The following is an 18,985-nucleotide window of genomic DNA, read 5'->3' as shown; positions in this document are numbered from 1 at the left end:
TCAAGCGCCACCCCCGCGCCGCGCTCCTCCCTTAGGATCTTCCTCCTTCCGGCTCCCGCCCAGGGTCTACCTCCGACTGTCCAGCCCGCGGTGCTACCAAGGCCCACCTCCTGCAGACCAGCGGCAACCTCTTAGCACCGCCTCCGCTTCCGTAGGCCCGAGCTCCGCCCCTCAGACTCCTCCCCTGGGCACGCTCTTCTCCCCCCCTCGGCTCCGCCCTCAGCCTGCTGCTCCTCCCTCGTGTCCTCCCGCCCGTCAAGCCCTCGGGACCCCTCCGCTCCGCCTTCACCACCCGGCTGGTGGAAGCCAACTCCTTTCCCTCAGCCCCGCCTGCCTCCTCCGTCCCTCCCCCCCCCGCTAGACCCCGCCCCTGCCCCGCCCTCTTCCTCTGCGCGCCGAAGCTCTGGACCTTTCCAAAGCCCGGCGCGAGGGGTGTGCAGGGAGCCCACGCGTTTGGAGAGCCCGGCCCGTGCAGGGCGGCGCTGGGGACTGAGTGCTCGGGTGGCAGGATCCGACTCGGAGCACCAAGAGGAGAACCGGGTAGGAGCCGGGGCGGCGGGCAGGCCGAGTGCAGACGCCTGTCCAGCACTCCCCCTCCCCGCGCTCGCCCCATTGGTGGCGGCCGAGCGAAGGACTCGCGGCTGCGGGGCTCGCGCCTCTGTCAGTGCGGCGGGGCGCGCGAGCGGCGCGGGGCGCGGAGCCGAGGGAAGCCGAGGGGGCGGAAGCGGTCGCGACTCTCGCGCGTGTGCTCGGGCTCCTCACGCGGCGGCCAGGGCCGCCTCTTCCCTCCCGCCCTCCGAGAGCAGACGCGCCGTCGCCCTTCGGTGCCGCGCGGCTTCCTCCAGACCTCGGCGCGGGTGAGTGGGGGCCGCGGGCCGCTCCTGAGGAGTGCGGGCGGGCTGTTCCGTGTGCCTTTTCGTCCCTCACCTCCTCGGGCGGGCCGCTGCCTATTTTTAGAAACTCTTTCTCTCCGCGGTCCCGGGAGTCCTGGGAGCCGGAGTAACTCTCGGCCCCCTCCCTCTGTGCTCCCTCCCCGGCCCGCCGCCCCGGGTCGCCTGCCCCGGGGCCACCCGCGCCCGCCCCTGGGCGCCTGGTATTCGCAGCTCGCCTCCGGTCGGCCGGCCGGGCCCGGGCCCGGAGTTGGGGGTGGGCCGGTGCCCGCTCGGAAGTTGGAGTCTTTTGTGTTGCGCCCCGCCCCGACCGGCGAGGGGAGGAGGGGAGGGAGCGGAGGTTGCGCCGGGGAGGCCTCGGGCGGGCTGGGGCCTGGCTCTGGCCTGGATTGGGGCCCCGGGTTTCTTCCGGCTTTCCAGTCGGTCCAGCTCTTTGGGGTTCCCTTAGGCGCGCAAAACTGGTCCTTTCTTTTCCCTCACGGGTCTGTCTGAGCGCCTTTCTCGCTACCCTTGCCTAGCCTTTGCTCGGTGTCTTGTGGAGCGCGGAAGGGAACGGCCAGCCCTCGAACTGGGGGGCCGCGTCCCCCACTTTGCTCCAGTTCGAGCCTCAGTTTTCACCTGCGTGAAATGGGGTCAAGAAGGAACGCAGCCTCTCCGGGTGTTTGTGAATTCAGGGAGGGAGTTAGTACAGGGCAGAAGCGTTAAATGCCAACAGGTAACGTTTGAGGAGACTGACCCAGGAACTTCGTGAATGTATCGCCTCATGTCCACACCGGTCTTCCAGAGCTGTCCCTACTCACAGGAGCAGAAATCAAGGTTCAGAGACATGAAACCGCTGTAGAAGTACAAAGCTGTTAGTAACCGCTACTTATTTCCTGATAGGAGCATGTGTCATCTCTTTGTGCAGAGGGCATTTTGATTTACCATTAATTAGTCTTAACACCGTATAGGTAAGAAAGGTAGGCTCCTCTCAGACATTGACTGAGAGACAGTGACTGATCTGCCATAGATAAAATCTCCTTTTGTTGCTATCTGAACTCTGAGGGAAAGTGGTTAGGAGAAAATGTTTTTGCTGGTGTTGTGCTTAGACGGGTCCAGAGATCCGTCTATGTTTGAAGTCTCAAACATAGTTCTGAAGTGTTTAGCTTAAGGACCTCACCGAAGTCCACCCTTTACTTTGTTTATTGCATGTCTCCATCATCCCCCCCCAACCTCAGTCCTAGCGATCAGTCAGTCAGAAATGTAGGCAGCTCCAGTCATCTTTAACTCCCTGCCTTCAAATAGTGTTATTTTTCTTTGTCTTCCAACATGGCCTAGAGGGATTAAAGCGAGCTAAAGTTAACTTTGGCACCTGTTTTCCTTTTGCAGTGTGTTTGATACTGGCTGCTGGGATCTGGTTCTTGAGAAGGTTCACAGGTTTGCATTTGTTCCTTGGACCTGTAGGTCTACTGTGTTTCCTCCATCCCTTTAGAGTCTAGGATACAGCAATGGTGGAACATAGGAGGTTGATGGCTCCATAAACCACCCCTTCTTTGCTTCTTTGCTTTTTTTTCTGACCCTTGGAAAGGGGAATGTTGTCATCTTAATGGACTACCTTGGTGACTGCTAGATTCCTAGTAGCCTTTCTTTTAGTCTGTTTTGTTGTTACAGCTCCTGTACATTGCCATTTCTTGAATATCAGCTACCTTTTCAGGCCTTAAGATCATGAGTCTCAGGAAATTGGACATCTCAAAAGATCCTGTGTAAACTCAGCTGCTGTTTCTGCCTCAATGTTTAAAAGGCAATGTCTGTATTTTCTTGTTACCAATTTTGTTTTAGTTTCCTAATGGTTTAGGTACTCTGCTGTAACCATTATCTGGTTTCTAATCTAGTGTGAAGTCGTTTGCAGGGCTTTATTTATGCCTTTGTAGTGTCAGGTGGCGGAGACAAGATTGGGGCATTTGCCTTTAGGATCACAGGATTTAGCTGGTGTTGTTAAAAGAGCTGAGCCACTTGTTGGGGTCCTTTGAGTCTGTTTCCTTATGTGTAAAGTCTCAGGGTACTATGGAGACTACAAGGAGATAATTGTGAGAATGCTTTAGCACTAATAGTAGCTAACCTTTATTAGTTATAGGTCGGAGAGTTTTAGTGGGACGTGTCATTTAATCCTTGGAGCAGTCTATGAACCAGGTATTTATTGTCCCTACTTTACAGATGAAACAGGCTTAGAGAAAGAGCCAAGCTGGATTCACTCTGCAGACAGTAACATTGAAAGTCAGATGCTTTAAAAAATTGTGGTATCAGATTTTAAACAGTTGGCATTGTAATAGTTTTACAGTGTGCAATTCTGTGGTTTTAAGTAATAATAGTTTTACAGTGTGCAATTCTGTGGGATTAAGTATAGTCATATTGTTCTACAGCTGACATCGCCAAATTATCTTACCTTTTCCCAACTGAAATTCTCCTGGTCATACACTACTTGTTGAAGACTTCTGGCAAACACCATTTTGTATTCTGGTGTAAATTTGATTACCCTAGGACTTTCACAGTGAAGTGAAATAATTCAATCTTTGTCCTTTTGTGATTGCCACAGCTAGCATTTCCTTCACTTCCTAGTGTTCGGTAAATGCAGGATGATTTACTAGTTCTCATCTGCAGTAGAGTGACATCCCCAGAGCAGGAATGCTGGCCTGGTGTGCCTCTGGCAAAACCCCCTTCTCCCCTCTGTAGTTCAAGCTTTATTGCTGAAGCCAGTTATGGATTATATTAGCCCCTGTATTTTCAGATGAGGCCTTCTGTTCTTGAACTTGAACCCAGACATATTCTTTGATTGTTTGTCCATGTTTATTTGCCATTAGGGTTTGGGCAGCTGGAGCTGTCGTGATCAGGACTAGCAGAGCTGTGACAGCAGCTTGGATCAAAACTTGTCAGCTGAGTAAGTGGATTAGCTTAGTGACAAGCTCCCCCTTTGTGTTCCTCTCTCTCCATAAAGGCACACAAAAGGGACTGTTTGGAGTCTTAGAAATTCTTATGGATCCTCACTGCTGTGGTTAGGGTGGGGTTAGGTGTCACATTTAGTCTTTCAAAATTCACTTTGGTTCATCTGTTTCTGTGTTTTGTGAGACTTTTATATTTACGAAAGTAGCTGGAATTTTGTTCTGATGGTAATGTGGCTTTGGAGTAGGTAGAATTCCAGATTCGAGGAGTAGGACAGCAAACATAAAGTCTGATAGCTGACTTGGCCTGCATTCTAAGGTCAGAGTTCATTGAATAGTATGCTTGATAAAGTGCCTTTTCTTTTTTTTTTTTTTTTGTGGTGCTTGAGAATGAACCTGGAGTTCATACATAGGAGATGTCAAGCACTGAGCTAGGTCTCCAGTTTAGAATAGAAGCTTACATTTTTATTCTATTTTATGTGTATGGGTGTTTTGTCAGCATATATGTCTGTGCACTGTGTGTGCAGTGCCCAAGAAGATGATGTCATATTTTTTAGAACTGGAGTTGCAGGTAGTTATGAGCTGCCAATGGGTGGTGGGAATTGAACCCATTTCTGAGGAACAGCCAGTGCTCTTAACCATTGAGCAATCTCCAGCCCTTGGATAGAGGTTTATAGTTGATAGGGCTGGATGGCTATTTAGACCAGACTTGTAACATTCCAGATGACTACTTGTGTCAATGGGCACATCATTATTGGAAAGTCTTTTTCATTTACTGAATTAAAATTTTTTTTGAGACAGGGTTTTACTATGTAGCTAAGACTAGCTTGGAACTTGGGATGTATCTGCCTCAATGTGGAGTTAAAAGAGTTTTCACAGTTGATGCCTGCTTTCATAGTCCAGTTTCGAGTCATTTACTAGGCATGGTACTAGGCTCGAGGATTTGGGCACACATAGTCAGGCAAAAGAAATAAGCACATGAGAAGTGTTGTGACAAGGACAGGACCCTGAAAACATAGAAGGATGGCATTTAACCCAGCATTGGTGGGTCAGGAGGGCATTCTTGGAGAATCTGGCTTTGCTTAAACATAAAGCCTGGGAAATGAAATTTGGAGGAGCCAGGAAAGAGGCGGGAAGAACTGTAATTCTAGAGATGGTCATGATGTTAGGTGAGACTTCTGCTTATTTACTGTATCAAGTATGATTGTAGGCAGTTAACATTTGTTAACCTCTTCCCTGAGAGGAAAGTAGGCGAAGAAACAATCTCAGAGGGATTAAATGAATTTCTCAAGGTTCCCAGGTCAAGTGTAGAGTCTCCAACGAGTGGATGTGGTGATAGACTGGTGAGGTAGGCAGAGTAGAAGTCAGCTCACAGAGCCTCTGCCTCAACATTGGACCTTATCCTGAGGTGAGGGGGCTGTGACTTTCTGCATCTTCTTAAAGGCTATGTCTGGTAGCCTACTAGAGGAGTCGACTTAGGGTAGAGACAAGTTTGCCAGATTCAGTATGACTGGCTCAAGGTTCTGGTGTTTAAGATGACAGTAAGCATAGAGTATGTGAGAATGAAAAAGTGAGATAAGTAATAAAGACAATGGTTGTTGGAAAAAAGGATAAGGAGGAAAGCACATTTTAACCTGTCATACAGATAGGGCTTTGGGGACAAAGAGGAAATACAGAAGGGAAAGCAGGGAAGGGTGAGGATTTATCATTCAGTGTTGATTATCTTATATCTGCTTTTACAAATCTCTTATAGATAAGAGTTTTCAATCAGAGCTGGGGCTGGTGGTGAAGGGAGGTGGGGGTTAGTGATTTCAGAAGCTAATACTTTGGCTAAACCAATGGTTTTCAACCTGTAGATAGTGACCATCAGAAAACATTTCTGACAGTCTTAGAGACTGATATAGTGCTTAGTAGCAAAATACAGCTATGAGGTAGCAACAAAAATAATTTTATGGTGTGTGTGGGGGGGTCACCACAACATGAAGAACTGTGGTAAAGGGTCCCAGTGTTAGGAAGGTTGAGAACCCCTGGGCTGAAGTGAGTGATGCAAACACTAGTTTTAGAAAAGGGAAATACTAGTTCCTAGGCATCTAGATCCTGTACAGCTGCAAAGACTGCTTTTGTTAAGCTAGGATAATCTTATATTTTCTCTAGACAGCATCTTGTAACACTCTGAGCTGCTCTGTAAGTAGTGTCACCTAAGCTAGGCAACAGAAAAACAAAGCAAGTGAAACAGTACAAAGAACTCCCTTTCTAGAAGAGCCCCAGATCTTAGTGGCTTTGGCATAGCAGTGGCATGGGGACAGGATGGGATTGTATCGAGGACTTCTAAAATTAGGGATATAGGGGTCTGGAGACCAGTTTTCCAGACTTTTTATTTATCAGGTTGCAAATGTTTAGGTTTGTTCATCTGGATAACTTAAGTTCTCTTCTAGCAGTCATATTTTGTGACTAGATAATTAAGACACCCTTTTTTTGTTTTGTTTTTGTTTTTGTTTTCCGAGACAGGGTTTCCCTGTGTAGCCCTGGCTGTCCTGGAACTCACTCTGTAGACCAGGCTGGCCTTGACTCAGAAATCCTCCTACCTCTGCCTCTCAAGTGCTGGGATTAAAGGCATGCGCCACCACTGCCTGGACACTGTCTCCTAAGATGTCTTCTAGACAGCTTGTGACGTATTAGGGGTTGGATAGGGAGGAGATAATGAGGGCTTTCATGTGAGTGCCTGTAAAAACAGGTGCTCAATTTTTAGCATTATGTTAGGGGGAGAAAACAATAGCAGAAATGCCAATTTGCTTTTCTTACGTAGAAAAGGAAAATTTGAGATGTGTATTCAGGGTGAAGCACACAGATGGCCAGGACAGGGAGTCCTGAGTTGGAAGTTACTGAGTAGCTGGAGGATTATCTGTTGCTTCTAAGTGTGTTGCCTTGAATGGACCTCTTTCATTCACTGATCTGTTTTCCTCATAAAGTAATCTAGGAGGTTTCTAAAATTCTATAAAGGCCTAAAGATTAGAGATAGGAAGTGGTGACAGAACAAGATTAGAGGTATCTTTCTCATTGTTTCCATGGCACTTTTTCTCCCATGTTAAGTTAACTGTCATTTCATAATTGCTTTTATAGTAATACATGTGCTATACCTCTTGGGAGGAAAAAGAGGAAAGTGAGTTGTGGTCCCTTTTTCTAGTTCTCCATCTCTAGGAGAGCGCTTTGAGCTGTCTGCTGTGTCCTGCTCTGGATGGGTTGTGACTGAATACATGGGTTTCCTAGAGGGCATATGTACTGGGAATGCCGAGAGTTGATGAAAGTGCAAATCTCACAGTCCTCTTACCCTGTCTAGTGAGAGAGAGCAAGCATTAGGGTTAAAATAACATTTGGTGGCTTTTGATGCTGCTGAACTCATCTAAGTTACAGTTACCTAAGACTGTGAAACAAGGTGATAGGACTAGATAATCTTTTAATTTTATTACTCACTATTGTACGCATGATGCATTTGTATTAATGGGAATGTCTGGGCTACCTCTCAAGTGTGGAGGTCTTTTGGAAGTCACTTCTCTCCTTTCATCCTGGGTTCTGGTCATGGCATCAGACTCTTCGTTGCAACCACTCTGACTCGTGAGCCATCTAGCTGGCCCTGGAGTAATTGTGATATTTCTACTACAGTTTTATGGAAGTGGCTTAGGAATTTGTCTCTGGAGAAGAAAGGGGTTTTACTTAAAATATTACAGATATCTCAGGGTTAAATTCTGGGATCATCAAATGTATCTTTTACTATATAAACACATGGATATTGCTTTTTAGAGTGGAGAGAGATAGCTGAAAAATTTAAGATTAATTTACCAAATTGTCTGCTGAGTTCCATTATAATCTTAGAGCTGAAGTCCTTTGGGGCAGACTTGGGAGCCTAAGACTGTATAGAACATTACATTTAAATATGTGAAAAACTGTCTGAGAATTCCATAATAAAAGAAAAGTATAAACACTTAAATATAGCACAACAATAGGTGTGAAAAATAACCCCAAAACATGTTTGTTTGTGTGGTTTTTTTTGAGTCAGGGTCCCTGTAGCTCTGATTGTCCTAGACTCCTAGAACTGGCCTTGAGATCAACCTGCCTCTCTGCCTTCTCCATGATAGGATTAGCAGTGTGTGCCTGGCTCCCAAGGAGGCATTTTTGCAGTTTTAGTCTTATGGGATAGGTACCCCTACTGTGGACACCGGGCCCTTGAAATGACATCTAAATGAATAGTTCAGTTTGTCAAGCCAAAATGGTTGCTTTACTCCAAATAAATATTCTCTTTTAAAAAGCCAAGTTTAGCAGCTTAATGTTTTTGGCCAGGTTTTCTTCATTCTGGAGGCGTTTATCTGGTATTTAGCTATCTTCTGTTTATTAAAGATTTTGGTAAGCCTAGTTAAAGGCAATGTTTGCATGGTTTCTCTTGATCTGTTTGTCTAGTTTGATTTGAAATTCTTTGTGCCAGTGAAAGCAATCCTAGCGGTAGAATTTCTGTAACTCATTTTTGTAAGTCTAGATTTTCTTTGTGTTAGTTAGGTTTGATCATGCTATACTGAATATGTTGCTGTTCCCACAGATCATTTTCAGGCTTTTGGACTTTGTTCTTCTAAATAGCAGTAAGCTACCCCTAAGAAATGGTGCTGCCAGTATAATAATGAGGGCTGTGCATGAATCAGTGGAACATAAGATTAATTTTTCTTAAAACCCTAAAGTCTCACCTTAAATTGGCTCTTCACACCAATTGAAATAGCCCTTTCTATAGTTAGGGTCGTGAATAGGGGTACTGTGCTATCTTGGTGACGTAATATGATTATGTTTGGAAATTCCAACAGCTTATTTTCTATTCCTAAGCTCATCTAGTTATTGCAGCAATTTTGTGTACCTACTATGTGTTCTTCTAGTAGAGAACATAAAAATTAAGCAAGACATAGCCTGGTGTGGTCGCGCACGCCTTTAATCCCAGCACTCGGGAGGCAGAGGCAGGCAGATTTCTGAGTTCGAGGCCAGCCTGGTCTACAGAGTAAGTTCCAGGACAGCCAGGGTTTCACAGAGAAACCCTGTCTCGAAAAACTAAAAAGAAAAAAGGAAAAAAAAAAAAAAAAAAAAAGCAAGACGTGATCCCATCTACAGTTATTTTTCAATTCTGAGGGGGTAAGTAAAACAAATCAGGGATGGTTAGATGGATGGCACATGGGGTAAAGAAATTTATTTGCTGCTAAGCCTGACTACCTGGAGTTTGATTCCTGGGAACCACATGTAGAACAGCCAACTCCTACAAGTTGTCCTTTGACTACTACATGGCCATTATGATGAGAACATTAGGTGAATACTCAAAATAAAACTAAAACAACAGTGACAATTTGTATCCCATTCTTCCTTTTTCTTCTCTGGCTCAGATACCTGAGGTGTAAATTCAGATGGGAAATAGCATAATTGATGGATAATGTCACTAGATAATGAAGCTTTGATTCTCTGATTTCTAGTGTATTGATTTGTTTTTGGTATTTTCCCTTTTCCTTTTTTTCTTCCTATTATCTAGCCAGGTTGCTTATCTTTCATATCCAATGTGTCCATATCTTATGAGCCTAGTCCCTAGCCTGTAAAGTCAAGAACATTAAGATAGGGGAGAACACTGACCTTGTTGAGGGTCCAGATATCTGCCTAGCATCTTCTGTAGTTCTAGTATCAGTTCTTAGCCTGGCTTCCAGAAAGATTTGGTGTTGTCTAGTTTTGATTTAAGAATAAGGAAAAATAAATATCATATTAAATTATTACATTATTTTGGTATAAAATAGGACTTTTATTTGCAATACAGTTATTTGAGTTATGTTTTTGTAATTTATTAATTGTGATTAAATTGTGATTCTCAAAGGTCGTCATTGTGACTGCCTTCTTTGACTGCTTTGCTGCATGGAGTCTTAGAAAATGGAAGTAGAATTAGAGGAAACAAGAAGGTTCTAATGGTGAAGAACTCTTTTTTTCATTAATTATTACATCCTGATCACAGCCCTCCCTCCTTTTGGTCCACCCCACAGAGCTGCTCCCCTTCCCTACTCCTCTGAGAAGGGGGGGCCCTCTTGGGTATCCCCCTCCTGGCCCCCTCTTGGGTATCCCCCTCCTGGGTATCACTCCACCTTGGCACATCAAATCACTCCAGGAGCAGGCCCATCCTCTCCCACTGAGGCTAGACAAGGCAGCTCTTTTAGGGGAATGAGATTCACAGCTTCAGAGACAGGGGGACCCACATGAAGACCAAGCTGTGTGCATCTGCTACATATGTACAGAGGGCCTAAGTCCCATGCTTACTCTTTGGTTGGAGGTTCAGTCTCTGGGAGCCCCCAAGGGTCCAGGTTAGTTGACTCCTTTGGTCTTGTTATGGAGTCCCTGTCCTCTTTGGGTCCATCAGTCCTTTTCCCCAGCTCTTCCACAAGACTCCCTGAGCTCCATTTAATGTTTGGCCTTGGATCTCTGTATCTGTTTCCATTGGCTATGGGTGAAGCTCTCATTCAGAGTATCATTAATATTGTCAGGGATTGGTTCTTACCCATGGGATGGGTCTCAACTTGGGCCAGTCATTGGCTAGCCATTCCCTCTGTCTCTGCTCCATCTTTGTTCCTGCACGTCTTGTGGGCAGGACACATTTGGGTTAAAGATTTTGTGGGTGGGTTGGTGTCCTGTGTGGGAGTCCTACCTGGCTACAGGAGGTGGCCACTTCAGACTCCGTATCCCTCACTGCTAGGATTCTCAGCTAGAGTCTCTGGGGCCTCCCCCAGTCCTAGGTCTCTGGCAAGTCCTAGAGATTGCCCTTCCCCCCAATTTTCTTTCTTTCTTTCTTTTTTTTTTTTTTTTAAAGATTTATTTATTTATTATATGTAAGTACACTGTAGCTGTCTTCAGACACTCCAGAAGAGGGTGTCAGTTCTTGTTAGGGATGGTTGTGAGCCACCATGTGGTTGCTGGGAATTGAACTCAGGACCTTCAGAAGAGCAGTCAGTGCTCTTAACCGCTGAGCCATCCCTCCAGCCCCAATTTTCTTTCTGTTTGCTCTCTACACCTGATCCCATTAAACACCCCCACCCCCACCCCCCGCCTTTGGTTTTTCGAGACAGGGTTTCTCTGTATAGCACTAGCTGTCCTGGAACTCACTTTGTAGACCAGACTGGCCTTGAACTCAGAAATCCGCCTGCCTCTGCCTCCCGAGAGATGGGATTAAAGACGTGCGCCACCACGCCCGGCCATAACCCCTATCTCTTAAGGGAGAAAAGTTGCTTAGGATGGTGGATTATGGCAATGGTTTCTTCCAGCAATTTAGCATTGCCTGAGGGGTCTAAAAGAATAAGTTGGTTCTTGAGATGGCTCTGTGGGTAACTATATAGACCTGGCATCCTGAATTCATCACCATCATGCAAAGGTTTAAGGAGAGAACCAGCTCCTAGACCTTACTCCCTCTCCCTCCCCACCTCTCTCATAATTAATGGGGCTGGAGAGATGGCTCAGTGGTTAAGAACATTTGCTGTTCTTCCAGAGGACTCCAGTTTGATTCTCACCATCTACATGTGGGTCACAGCTGTCTGTAACTCTAGTTTCAGGGAATTCAATGCTCTGTGGGCACCAGGCACAAAAGTGGTATAGAAACAAACATGCAGGTAAAATACACATAAAATACGATAATAAAATAATTAGAAAATAAATCTTTAAAAATACTTTTTAAAAAATATTAAGAAGGTTGAAGCATGTCTTGAAGGTTAGAGATAATGTTGAAGGCAGTGAATTGGAGATCACCAAGGCATTTTCTGGTTCTAAGTGACCTATAAATGTCTTTGGAGGAGATAAAAATGCTGAGAATGAGGTAGTTTCCTATCTTTGACAACTAAACTTGGGACACGAAGGTTTACTCTTTTTATATGGCACTAATAAACTGGAGAAATAATTTTTCTCACTGAAATTCCATTTTCTCATAAGGTGGGGGTTAATATTCTATATCTGTTTTCCTTACTGTGTACAGAAAATGAGGGGGTGTTGGAGAGATGGCTTAGAGGTTAAGAGCACTCACTGACTTCTCTTCCAGAGGTCCTGAGTTCAATTCCCAGCAACCACATGGTGGCTTACAACCATCTGCAATGGGGCCTGATGCCCTCTTCTGGAGTGTCTGAAGAGAGCAATGGTGTACACATATACATAAAATAAATTAATCAATCAATCAATCAATCTTTAAAAAAAGAACACAGTTAGGTAGTGGTGGTGCACGCCTTTAATCCCAGCACTTGGGAGGCAGAGGCAGGTGAATTTCTGAGTTGGAGACCAGACAGACTGTCTACAGAGTGAGTTCCAGGACAGCCAGGGCTACACAGAGAAAAAAAAATGCCCCTGTCTCAAAAAACCAAAACACACCAAAAAAAAAAAAAAAAAAAAAAAAAGGAAGAAGAAGAAAGAAAAAGAGGTAATGTATTAAAATTAAAGTACAACATAAAGTAAAATGGTAAATCGATGAGGCATTGTCAGAAGGAATAGGTAAGTGGCAGGGCTTCTATAGGGAGGGATCTCTTTGGGCTGTAGTTATCTGAGACAGCAAGAGTAGTCTGAACTGGTCTAAAATCAGGAGAAATCACTTAAATATCTGAGTTGGGTTGGTCTTGTCTTGTATAAGGATAGTGAATGTTTGTCTTTGTCCTCATTTCTAATATTCTGTCTATGATTAGAAGTGATTAAATGCCAGTATTTCTGTTTCGGGACTATATTACCCAGAGTTATCTAGAAGCAACACTCATATATTTTCTTTTTCAGTTAAAGTAAATTAATCCTTCCCCTTCTACTTTCCTTAGAAGAGAGATCGATGATGGTTTGTATGATGTGAACCTTGAGTAGAGAGACGGATGAATGGCCAGAGTAGCATCCATGTTCCTGGTAATGACTAGCAGGAGGGATCTTAGTTAGGTTTCTGATGCTGTGATAAACCATCATGACCAAAAGCAGCTTGGGGAGGAAAGGGTTTATTTCATTTTACAGTTTCTGGTCCATCATCCAGGGAAGTCAGAGGCCACAGAGGAATTTCCTGGCTTGTACCCAGGGCTCACTTGGCCTTCTTTCTTTTCTCTTTTTTTCTTATAAAATAAATAACTTGCTGGGCGTGGTGGCGCACGCCTTTAATCCCAGCACTCGGGAGGCAGAGGCAGGCGGATTTCTGAGTTCGAGGCCAGCCTGGTCTACAAAGTGAGCTCCAGGACAGCCAGAGCTATAAAGAGAAACCCTGCCTCGAAAAACCAAAAAAAAAAAAAAAAAAAAAAAAAATAACTTTAGAATTATCTTATTTGATGTGTATGAATGTTTCGTCTGCATGTATGTACGTATGTGCACTGTGTGTGTGCATGTAGGTCAGAAGAGAGTGAAGAGTTTCTTGGATCTGGAGTTACAGATGTTTGTGGGCCACCAAGTGGGTGCTGGGAACTAAGCCCAGATGTCTGCAAGAGTAACAAGTGCATTTTTGTTTCTTTTTTAAAGATTTATTTATTTTATGTATGAGTACACTGTCCCTGTTCCTGTCTTCAGACACACCAGAAAAAGGTATCAGATTCCATTGCAGATGGTTATAAGCCACCATGTAGTTGCTGGGAATTGAACTTTGGAAGAGCAGCCTTTAACCACTGAGCTTTATCTCCAGTGTCAAACCTGTTTTCTTTCCCCCTTATTTCTTTTTTTAAAGAGTTATTTATTTATTTTATCTATATGAATACACCATAGCTGTCTTCTGACACACTCAGACGATGGTATTGGATCCCATTACAGGTGGTTGTGAGCCACCATGTGGTTGCTGGGAATTGAACTCAAGACCTGTGGAAGAGCAGCTAGTACTTTTAACTGCTGAGCCATCTCTTCAACCCCTTCAAGCCTGTTTTCTTATCTATCCAGGACCACCTGCACAGGGGTGATATCACTCCTAGTGAGCTGGGCCCTCCTACATCAATCATTGCCTGTAGGTCAGTCTATGGAGCTTTTAATTGAGATTTTCTTCCCATGTACGTAGAGAGCTTGTTTGTTTTTTCTTAAAGCAGAAGAGACGGGAAAACACCGAGATCCCATCTCACTTCACCCTATTTTCTCAGGGGAAAGCGACCATTTCTTTGTTAGCTTTTATTCTGCCAGTGGAACCTTGCTGGGCGTTTTTTACCAAAGCGCTTTGAAGGCTGCCGTGAACGTAGATCATGTCTTAGAACCTTTTTTCTTTGTTCTATGAGCAAATATTAGAAAATGTACCTTAAATTACCTGGCTGCGGAAAAAAGATGTCCCTGGCTGCTCCCTAATGTTAAATAGTACCCAGCTCTTGATTCTGTGTCTGTAGGGCATTTCTTAAGCATCAAGGGGTTTTGGAGTTTCCACTAGAGACATTAACCAGAGGGATATTAGGCTCCTGGTCAGTTTGAATATTTGTTAAAAAAAAAAAAATCTGACCTGGGTACTGAATCTGTCTTCATTTTAATAGCTGCAGTGAATTGTGTGCCCATTTTGTAATGATGCCATACTTCTTAATACCATGTATTTGTGCTCACAGAGGTGATAAGTTATGTGCTGACCCCTTCAAAATCTCTTCTAGTTCTACCTCAGCCCTGTGAAGGTATTTTCTGTTGAGTCCTGTAAGCAAGTGGTGGTGAGGTGGTGGTGGTAGTGGTATGTTCTGTGATCATAAATATAGTTGGGAGACTTCTTAAATAAAAACCAAATGTTTTTCTAGCAATAAATCTTTCTGGGATTCACTTACTATTTCATGGGTAACTGATTTTTTTCTCTTGTTGGATAGAGGTGTTTTTGCTTTTGTGGAAATATTTTAAAACTCCAGAGGCAGTAGAATAATGGAGTACCATCTTGTTTCATGGGCAGCAAACATTTATGTGGGACGATTCACTCCAGTGTTATCTAATGAAGGCAGTTTTGCTCTTTTGCAAATAAAAGAAAATTTTAGTTGTGAACTTTGGAGATGCAGCCCTTTTAAGAGAAAACAGTTCTTTTAACATTGGAGACAACCAGTTGCTTTCTATTCTAGATCTCTTCAGAGTATTTTATTCTCTAGATCAGAGATAAAAACTGGCATCCTACTTGTTAGGCTCTGAATACATGTTGTCTTTGCTTTTCTTTCTTTTTTTTTTTTTTTTTTGAGTTAGACCCTGAGATAACCCTGGTGTGCATTATAAGAGTGACAGATGTGAACAGAGATTTATTTTTGGTTAGTGTACAAAGTAACAGGTTTCATTAATTCACTTTCATACATATATTGCAGTTTGTTCTTATCCCACTTCCCTACTGCCCTTCTTTATGCTCCCTGCCCTTTTTTTACTGGTCCCATCCTTCCACTAAAGTCTCCCATTTCTGCTTTCTCCCCTGTTCCTTTCTTCTCCAGTCTCTTACAGAAAGACCTCTCTCTCTCTCTCCCCTGCCACACACACCCTACAATATACATACAAGGTAAAATGTGGTTATTTGAGTCTTGTTTATTTCTCCAAACATAATGGTTTTCAGTTGTAGCCATTTTATTGCAAATGCCATGATTTTACTTTTCTTTGTAGTTGAATAAAATTTCATTGTGTATAAGGAGTACATTTTCTTTATACATCCATCTATCAGTGGCTAGGCTGGTTCCATTTCCTGGCTATTTTTAGTAGTGCAGCAATAAACATGGATGTTCAAGTACCTTTGTAGTATGTGACTTAGAGTCCTTTGAGTGTACATCCAGTATATAGGCCACATGATAGTTCTATTTTAGGCACCCACCCCCACCCCTTTTTTCTTTCTTGGAACTGCCACACTGTAGTATAAGTGGCTGCACCAGACTACATTCTCACCAGCAGGAGTTTCTCCCCAGATCCTCCTTCAAGCTTGTACTTTGTTTCTCTGATGGCTAAGAATAGTCACTACTTTTTCCAGATATTCACGGGTCATTTGTATTTGAGAACTGTCTAATCAGTTTACTGGGTGTGGGGGTGAGTGTACATCCTAGGCCAGGGTGCTGGGGATGCCTCATTTGAAGGCAGGAATTCCGGGTGCTGCTGGACATGACCTTATAAGAGGAAAGGGGGAGCAGGACACTCAGGACAAGATTTTCAGGGCTTGGACATGCCTTGACCCCACTCTTGCTCCAGGCCTCCCACCCCTTCATGGCTCCCTGGCCCTAAACCAGTTACAGGAGTGGGACTAGGCTTGGGCTATTCTTCAGAAGGGTTTTTCATACCTTGAGTGCTCTCTACCAGGGATCCCTCTTTGTCTTATTTTATTTGCCTTTATTGCCTTGCCTGTGTATATTTTCACTTGGCTTTTTGGGACCCTGTGTTCTGTGGGAAATCTGCAGCATGGAAGGAAGAAACCTTGAGTTTACAGTCTTCGCTTACCTTCATGTTTCCTCTTACTGCTTCCATATGGGTGAGCTCCTTTAGACAGCAGCACGCTCGTCCTGTGGGTGAGCTCCTTTAGACAGCAGCACGCTCGTCCTCAGGTTTGTGAACGCCACACTAACCAGCTTTTTCATTGGTGCCAAGGTGGGAACCAGTTGCTTTTTTGTTTTGTTTTTTCCTTCCACCTTTATCTTGGAAACTTGATTTTGCGGCCACCTGTTGAACCCTGAACTTTTGATCTTACCTGTTCTACCTACTAAGTGCCGGGATTTTAGGTATATCTGACTGAACTTGTAACATTAAAGAGACTTCAGCTAGTTATAGTGCTGTTAAATTTCCTGAGTGTAAGTGAGGTCTCTTTATTTTACTTGGAACCTTCCATGCCACTATGTCCTGGTCCTGTGTCCTGACCTAATGTAGGACTTAAAACGGACAAACTTAGTAGACTTTGTTTTTGTTTAAGTTGACCATGATTTGCTATTCCTAATATTTGTAAACTGGCTATGCATAGTAAGGGAGGTGGGTCTGATGCCATGACTTCTCACTAAAATAAAACCTGTTTTACTTAGGAGTTACTTGATTCTTTTTCTTGTGGCTGCAATTAGCAGCCACTCCTCTGTGTGAAAAATAGGCCTCTTCTGAGCAAGACACTTCTGGAAGTTATTGTAACATGGCCATTGTAGGATGTAGAGTGCCTGAGAGGATGCCAGTAAGTGTGTAACTCAAAAGGTATTCAAACTAAGCTCTTGTGATGCTAGTTTCTCAGATGGAGGCACATGCTTGCATGTGGCAAATATGCAAAATCTCAATACACTCGAGTGTCAGTGCACTTGATTTCTTTTGCAATTAAAAACTGGCAGTCTTAAAATTCTTTCTTGAGGGGGTGTTGGGGTTTGTTTTGTTTTGTTCTGGTTTTTGAAACAGGCTTTCTACATATCCCTGGCTGTCCTAGAACTTACTGTGTTGATCAGGCTGGCCTTGAACTCACAGAAATCCATTTGTTGGGTGTTGGGATTAAAGGTATGCCCCACTATGCTCAGCCACAGTTTGCTCTTAATATTAAATTACATAGAAAGGGATTTGTGTGTATGTTGCTGAAGATCTAACTTAAGGCCTGATTGTGCTAGGCAAGTACTTTACCACTAAACCAAACACTACCATGTTTCTAAGTTGTATGGAATGGTTAATAAATTGGCATGCATTTTTAAAGTGTGTGTGTGTGTACACTTGTATATTTGGGGGGTGCAAGCATGCAATGGGGCAGTGGAAACAGTGTCTTCTACTGTGTACAGAGAGGCTTGGCAACAGACACCTGGTTACTAAGCTGTCACCTGCCCAAAGAGACGGATGTGTTTTTTGTTTGTTTGTTTGTTTAAAGTTAAATGAGAAAATGTCAAAGAATGAAAAGATCATAGAAAGCTTTTTGACCTTCCAATGGATTGAAAGAATAGATCATAAAAAGCCTTTGACCTTCCAGTGTATCTAATGTTACTAGATCTTGACAACTATTAGAATAGTAGGAAAATTTTTTTTAAAAGTGATGTTCTATGAGTTGTCTCTTAAATTTAAAATTTAAAGGACAGCTCTAGCTTTGAACTCATAGAGATCTACCACCAGCCCCTGCTTCCTGAGTGCTGAGATTAAAGGTGTTTTATACCACACTGCCTAGAAATCTAAAGTGTTAAAAAGTATGACTTAATTTTGAATGTTGGCAGCTAACCTGGGATTTTGTTAGCCAGGTTTGTGGATTGGAGATACATGTGAGTGACCTATGAAGTACACTATTGTCTGGAAATGACATGGCTAAATAGGTAATGGGGTCAGAAATGGTAGGCTGTTATTGGAGCCCTTAGCCAGAGGCCTGGCTCTGGGTTTGGCACTTGCCTCCATAAAGAGAAAAATGATATAAAATATGTACAAGAAAAACTTACTTATGGTTTTGGCCCAAAACAAGAGACAAAGCCATACTCAATATGTCTCTGTTTTCTCCATTGAAGTGTTAAAATTTATAGAAAAGATAAACAAAAACCATGAAATAGGCTTATGTAGATTCATGTGGTTCTCATTGGGTTGAACTGGGACAGGTGTCAGTCTGAGTTTTAATTCTATTTAGTTTTTGTTTAACCTAGTCAGGGCTTCTGAGCAGAATGTCTATACTGTCAGCATGCTGTTTCTATATGGAGCTGAGGCTGAAAAATCCAGTTAAGATTTTTAAAATTTTGAGTTCTATTACAGAAAGAATGAAGCTAAGAGACTTGATAGTGTAGGACAGATCATTCTCTTTTTGAAGGCTATACTCCCCTCTGCACAGTCACTGACATGTCTGCCCCAAAATCCCACACTTAATGCAGTAGCATCTACCATATGCTCCTTAGCCCAAGGTGTTCTCTTCCTTGAGCTTGTCTGTCTTCCAAGCAGACTTTTTAACATTTAAAAAAAATTCCCCTTGAGACGGTGTCTTATTTGCAGTCATGGCTGGCCTGGATCTAGTAGACGTTTTAATTTTAAAAACTATTTTTGAAAAGAAATGCCTGCTGACAGATTAGTAAGTGGATTGTTGATTGTTTGACCCATTTATGGCAGATCTTTTGGAAATAGAGTAGAAGAGAAGGTTAGATTAGAGCAGTGAGTGGTTCAGGGGTCACCTATCAGAGATTCTGCATTTCAGTTATTTACATCACAATTCATAACAGTAGCAAAATTAAAGTTATGAAGCAATAAAGGTTTTATGGCTGGAAATCACTACAACCATAGGAACTGTATTAGGTCACAGTATTAGGAATGTTGAGA

General features: G+C 43.4%; 1 protein-coding gene across 7 annotated transcripts in view; it reads left to right on the top strand.

The window, feature by feature from the left end:
- Raly (RALY heterogeneous nuclear ribonucleoprotein) overlaps positions 1 to 18,985 on the top strand; it is an 86,683-nt gene that overhangs the window by 5,629 nt on the left and 62,069 nt on the right. For 2 of the 7 annotated variants that reach the window (XM_021182718.3, XM_029470187.2), the window contains exon 1: positions 645 to 857. The exons of 1 other annotated variant lie outside the window; for it this stretch is intronic. The gene's annotated coding sequence lies outside the window, so the exon portion shown is untranslated. Of the gene's footprint in view, positions 1 to 421; positions 541 to 589; positions 858 to 18,985 lie in introns of those variants that run through there. 4 more of the 7 variants (XM_029470189.2, XM_029470188.2, XM_021182708.3 and 1 more) reach the window with 4 other exon arrangements.

This window comes from Mus caroli, unplaced genomic scaffold (genome assembly GCF_978045245.1).
Source record: "Mus caroli unplaced genomic scaffold, Mus_caroli_1 scaffold_2, whole genome shotgun sequence".
In the NCBI taxonomy this organism is placed as follows: Eukaryota; Metazoa; Chordata; class Mammalia; order Rodentia; family Muridae; genus Mus; species Mus caroli.
This window is presented reverse-complemented; position numbering and strand designations above follow the sequence as displayed.